The 6086-nt window shown below is 42.5% G+C and overlaps 1 long non-coding RNA gene across 1 annotated transcript; it reads right to left on the bottom strand.

Annotated features, from left to right (window-relative positions):
- Positions 1 to 206: 206 nt before the first annotated feature.
- On the bottom strand, positions 207 to 4169 carry LOC118941077 (uncharacterized). Its single transcript, XR_005037354.2, has 3 exons — positions 1817 to 4169; positions 854 to 988; positions 207 to 769 (listed from the first exon to the last, which is right to left on the bottom strand). It is a non-coding gene; the product is annotated as an uncharacterized LOC118941077 (long non-coding RNA).
- Positions 4170 to 6086: the final 1917 nt, after the last annotated feature.

The raw sequence follows: 6086 nt of genomic DNA on the forward strand, positions 1-6086 counted from the left end.
CCCCCCCCCCCCCAGTTTGTGCATTTACCTGGTGCCTCGCTTGGAAATGTGATGAGATTTCCAACACACCGCTCGAGTCCAAATCCACTATCGTCTAATGAATCAAATCCAAAAAGGAAAGGCAGACATGAGTTCTGCTCTCGTCTAACACGGGTTCATATGGCCCAATGCCAGAGAGAAACACTGACACACTCACAAACTGATGCTAATTACAAAGCCTTTGATTTGACCTTTATTATTTTATGGTTACAGAGGAACTGTGACATAATCACATGCTCTGCTCTTGGGTGATCTTATGAAAGACTCTCCTTAAGATGGACCCTCAAGGCGCAATTTACTTTTTTATAAAAAAAATAATATTTTTAATGTACATTACAATTTTTTTTTTTCACCTCTCGCCAATTTTTGCTTCAGACCAAGAGTTATAAATCATTATTACAAAGGCAGGCTCTTCAAACATCTTAGAGAAGCTCTCTCTTTCCGACGAGGCATCAAAGGGTAGCTTGCGTCTGATGAGGTCATTATAGTAGAAGGTTTGGTCATGCTAACACGCTCTCGGAGAGGCTCTCTCTTCCAGACGAGGCATCAAAAGGTAGCTTGCGTCTGATGAAGGTTTGGTCTCTCTCCAAGGGCGTTGTCTCATTAGTTGTCTTTGTTACACCTAGACGTGGCGGTACAATAAACAACTATCAGTTCATCGATTCAGTCAGGTCCAAGTCCTTTATGTCGTTGTCGCACATCACAGCACAGACCAGGATGCCTCACTCGCCTGGGGATAAATATTTAACTTCATTAAATGACAAAAACAAATGCCACAGAAATGAAATGATTTTGTGACTGCCTTTTTACTCACAAATTTTGACCCGGGTGACTGCGGCATGCTTGGCTGTGACTCGTTAAAAAAAAACGGAAAATGTAGGTCTAGTGTCCCCATGACTACGCAGTAGCAATCATCCTCAGCTTTGATAGAATGGCCCACAACAAGCCACTGTAAAAGTTGTTAAGAAAGTTCAGTTCAGGAATACTAGTAATTAAAATAACAAGAGGTCAACCTTGGAGATACTAAAATGCTAAATGCAAATCACAGAAATAAAATAAAATGTTGAAACATTGCCTTTGTGAGACAGGCTTTAGAATTCTGTACTTATACATCAAACCTTTTATTTCAATTTAAAAAAGGAAACTTTCAAAGGAAAATGGTCAATGGACAAAAGGGCAATTTTCCCTTTCTTCATTCAAAGTCCTTGGACGCTTTCACATGCTCAGTTCATTAATTAAATATGCTATACTCAATCAATGTTCGTTTGAAAGCTTGTCAGATTGTGTGAATGAAAGGCGTTATTGCAGCCTTGATCAGTGGAATTGTGTGCAGCTGCACTTCTAATGATGTAACAGAATGCATTGCCATATGTCCAAGACTTATGGTACAAAAAATAACAGCCCCTACATCAATAACCATTTTACAATCACTTTTGCATTCGCATCTCTTTTAATAATGGATAAAGACACGAAACATTTACCAAAGACAAGAGCTGTCAATGTCTTTTCTTGGTGTGTTTCCCTTACATTTTTTGTATGTGTTGCTGCAAACGTCCCTTAATTAAGGTTGTGGCAAATTTGCTGCAAACTAAATAGTGTGCCAAAAAAATGTTGCCAGAGGTTTGCAAATGTTTGCCAATAGTGGTGCATCTGCGGCAACAATCATATGTAGTAGCAGCAAACAGTTCGCCAGAGAATTCTCTCGAGATTCTTCTATTTCAATCTGTGGCAAACCTGTGGCAACAATATTTATTGCCACTAGTGGCAAACAGTTTACCAGAAGTCGTTTCTGTTGAACACAGGAGTTCCAAGACCAGTTCCAAGACCAGTTCCAAGACCAGTTCCAAGACCAGTTCCAAGACCAGAAAGTCTGTGGAAGAAGAAACATTTGTTGGAAATGGAAACCAAATGACCTACCTAACAAAGTTGTATGATGAGTGTCTAACTTATTAATTTAAACTTCCCAATAAACAAATAAATTATGTTAGCTAATTGATGCCTAGTAAGCGATGGAGTTTTATGGGATGGAGAAGCAATACTCCAAGCCACAGCTTCATAGTACTTTTCAAACATAGAGAACTGATACTGTATACTGGTTATTGGAAAGACAGTACTGTGCAATATCGAGGAGCCCTCAACTGCTGCTCAATCAGCCTACTTTTTCAACCTGAATGAGGAGAATAAAAACTATCCAAAATGTATTTTTGATACTGTCGCAAAGCTAACTGGAAAGCAGTATTCCCCAAGTGAGGATGGTCTTCTTTGAATCTAAAAGTGGCAGTAATAAAGCCTCTCCCGAAAAAGCCAAACCTTGACTCAGAAACTATCGGCCTATATAGAAACTCCCTTTCCTCTCAAAAATTTTAGAAAAAGCTGTTGCGCACTAACTCACTGCCGTCCCGAAGACAAATAATGTATATGAAACGCTCCCGTCTATTTTTAGACCCCCTCATAGCACTGAGACTGCACTTGTGAAGGTAGTAAATTACTTTTCAACGGCATCAGACCGAGGCTCTGCATCTGTCCTCGTGCTCCGAGACCTTAGTGCCGCTTTTGACACCATCGATCACCACATTCTTTTGGAGAGATTGGAAACCCTAATTGGTCTCCACGGACAAGTTCTTGCCTGGATTAGATCTTATCTGTCGGAAAGATATCAGTTTGTCCCTGTGGTGGCTTGTCCTCTGACAAATCAATAGTACGTTTTGGTGTTCGTCAAGGTTCCATTTAGGTGATGTAATTCGGAAACACAGTGTCAACTTTTACTGCTACAGTACACGGACTACACACAGTTGTACATTTCGAAATTGCCCTCCCTGGAAGCCTGTGTTTCAGACATAAGGAAGTGGATGGCGGCAAACGTTTGACTTTTAAACTCGGACCAAACAGAGATGCTAGTTCTAGGTCCCAAGAAACTAAGAGATCTGCTGTTTGATCCGACAATTAATCTTGATGGTTGTACAGTCATCTCAAATTAGACTGTGAAGGACCTCAGCGTTACTCTGGACCCTGATCTCTCTTTTGACGAACATATCAAGTATATTTCAAGGGCAGCTTTTATCCATCTTCTTAACATTGCAAAAACCAGAAACTTCAATGCTTTTGTCACTTCTAGATTAGACTATTAAAATGCTCTATTCTCCGGCTACCCGGATAAAGCACTAAATAAAGTTCAGTCAGTGCTAAATATGGCTGCTAGAATCTTGACTAGAGCCCAAAAATGTGATCATATTGCTCCAGTGCCAGCCTCTCTACTGGCTACCCTTAACTAGCTTCCTGATAAGGCTAGGTCTGATTTCAAGGTTTTATTGCTAACCTACAAAGCGTTACATGGACTTGCTTCTACCTCTCTGATTTGGTCCTGCCGTACATACCTACAAGTCCCAAGAATTTCTAAGTAGCTGGAGTTTTGGCTTTCCAAAAGCCCAATTTTTATGGAATGGTCTGCCTATCCATGTGAGAGACGCAGACTCAGTCTCAACCTTTGTCTTTACTGAAAACTCACCTCTTCAATAGGTCCCTTGATTGAGTGTAGTCTGGCCCAGGGGTGCAAAGGTGACCGGCAAGGCACTGGAGTGACGAACCACCCTTTCTGTCTCTGCCTGGCCGGTTCCCCTCTTTTCACTGGGAGTCTCTGCCTCTGACCTATTTTTTTTTTTACCATTATATAACTAGGCAAGTCAGTTAAGAACAAATTATTATTTCCAATGACGGCCTACCGCGGCAAAACCCGTACGACCCTGGGCCAATTGTGTGCCCCCCTATGGGACTCCCAATCATGGCCTGATGTGATACAGCCTGGAATCTAACCTGGGACTGTAGTTACACCTCTTGCACTGAGATGCAGTGCCTTAGACCCCTGCGCCACTCAGAGCCCAATTATGGGGTTCACTAATACTCTTCCATGCCATCCCTAGGAGGGATGCGTCACGTCGTGCCAGGGTTTTTCCCTGCTATGGTCGACTTGAGTGGGTTGAGCCACTAACTTGATCTTCCTGTCTGGTTTTGCTCCCCCTCTGGCTTGTGCGGTGGAGGAGATCTTCGTGGGCTATACTCAGCCTAAGTTGGTGGTCTGTTGATTTCCCTTTAGTGGTGTTGGGGCTGTGCTTTGGCAAAGTGGTTGGGATTATATCCCAGGTTCCTGCCTTTTCTAGGGAGTTTTCCCTAGCCACTGTGCTTCTACATCTGCAGTGCTTTCTGTTTTGGGTTTTTGGCTAATCTGCTGATGTAAAAAGGGCTTCATAAATAAGTGTGATTGATTGACTGGGGTGGAATTTGCATGGGTGTGGGGTGTGCTCATGTCTTAGTCATTGGTAGGAAGAAGTTTGGTCCAAAGTAGGTACTGAATCCTATAAATTAAAATGGCCAATTTGGGTGCAATCCATTACCTTAATTTCTCAGAGATCAACTTATATTTCAAAATGTTACAAATTACAGAAACCATTTCAGTGCAATCTGAGATGATGGGTGTCGGAAATCCTTTTTCTTGTGCTTTTTGAGGTGGAACTGGATTGGGAAGAAGTTGCATCAACACCCTGGAAAGATGTTTGTGGTGCAGTCACTCATGACACCTTTTTTTTTGGAGTGATAAATGAGTGTATTGTCTTCAGCTTGATAAGGTCAAAGCCAAACCTGCCCATTAAGCCCTTGAGTCGACCTGTAAACATGCCGAAATAGAAAATGTTTTCAGTAACTGTTTTCAGTATCTTAATGTTGTTTTTGTTTTGTGTTTTCTGATTGCTCCAGTGCGTGCATTCAACTTACCTTTCTCTTCCCCCCCCGACCTTGCAGTCTCGCCCTCTTCTGATCCCCCTCAGACAAACGTTGGAGTTCGATTTTTTTTTACTTCTCCATTCTCTCACTCGTTTGGATCCAAAATACCTGGCTGTTGCCTCGACCAAATTCTGCTCTCTGAATTTGTTCACTGCTAGCTTGAATTTGATGTCGTGTTTTCTTTTTGGTGGTGCCCTGGCTACCAACGATGACGCAATAACAAATAATAATACTTTTATTGCACACGACCGTGGGACTCTCAAAGATGTGTCCATGGTAAACTCGTGAACAATTCAATTACACCCGGCGTTTATTTGAGAGAGGCGTTTATTTGCTGAAATGTGTGCTGATGCCCGGCTATTAAAAGGGACAGGCTGTTACATTCCGTCACACTTCCGCTTATCTGGACATGGATTTGAAGAACCTCCTCCAACCCGAAAAAGCAAAGCACTGTAACTTTATGCCTTTTCACTGCAGTCGCTGTACTCATAATATACAGGAGAACTATCCCCTTAAGATGAGTATAGCCGAGTTGCAAGCTCGGCTTCAGACACAATCGTTAGGCAAGGGCAATTTAAGTGTAGGGAAGGATGGAACAGTGCCTGTGCCACGCATAAGTACAGGTAGTAGAGTTCATCCTTGAAAAAGAAAATGGAGAGCCGCATACTCTAGCTCAGATGCAATCATTTTATAACCAACGTTTCGACAGCCAAGCTGTCTTCATCAGGGTATAAGAACAAAACATTTTAAGAACAGCAATTTCAACGATTTTACTGAGTAACAGTTCATATAAGGAAATAAGTCAGTTGAAATCAATTCATTAGGCCCTAATCTATGGATTTCGAATGACTGAGCAGGAGCGCCGCCATGGGTGAGCCATGGGATAGGCCCACCCATTGGGGAGCCAGGCCCACCCACTGGGGGTCCAGCCGATCAGAATGAGTTTTTCCCCACAAAAGGGCTTGATTACAGACAGAAATACTTCTCTGTTTCATCAGCTGTCCGGATGGCTGGTCTCAGACGATCCCACAGGTGAAGAAGTCAGATGTGGAGGTCCTGGGCTGGCGTGGTTACATGTTTTCTGCAGTTGTGAGGCTGGTTGGACATACTGCCAAATTCTATAAAACGACATTGGAAACGGCTATGGTATAAAAATGAACATTCATTTCTTTGGCAACAGCTCTGGTGGACATTCCTGCAGTCAGCATGCCAATTGCATGCTCCCTCAAAACTTTAGACATCTGTGGCATTGTGTTGTGTGACAAAACTGCACA

This window comes from Oncorhynchus mykiss, chromosome 2 (assembly GCF_057628025.1).
Source record: "Oncorhynchus mykiss isolate SJ-2025 chromosome 2, ASM5762802v1, whole genome shotgun sequence".
NCBI lineage: Eukaryota > Metazoa > Chordata > Actinopteri > Salmoniformes > Salmonidae > Oncorhynchus > Oncorhynchus mykiss.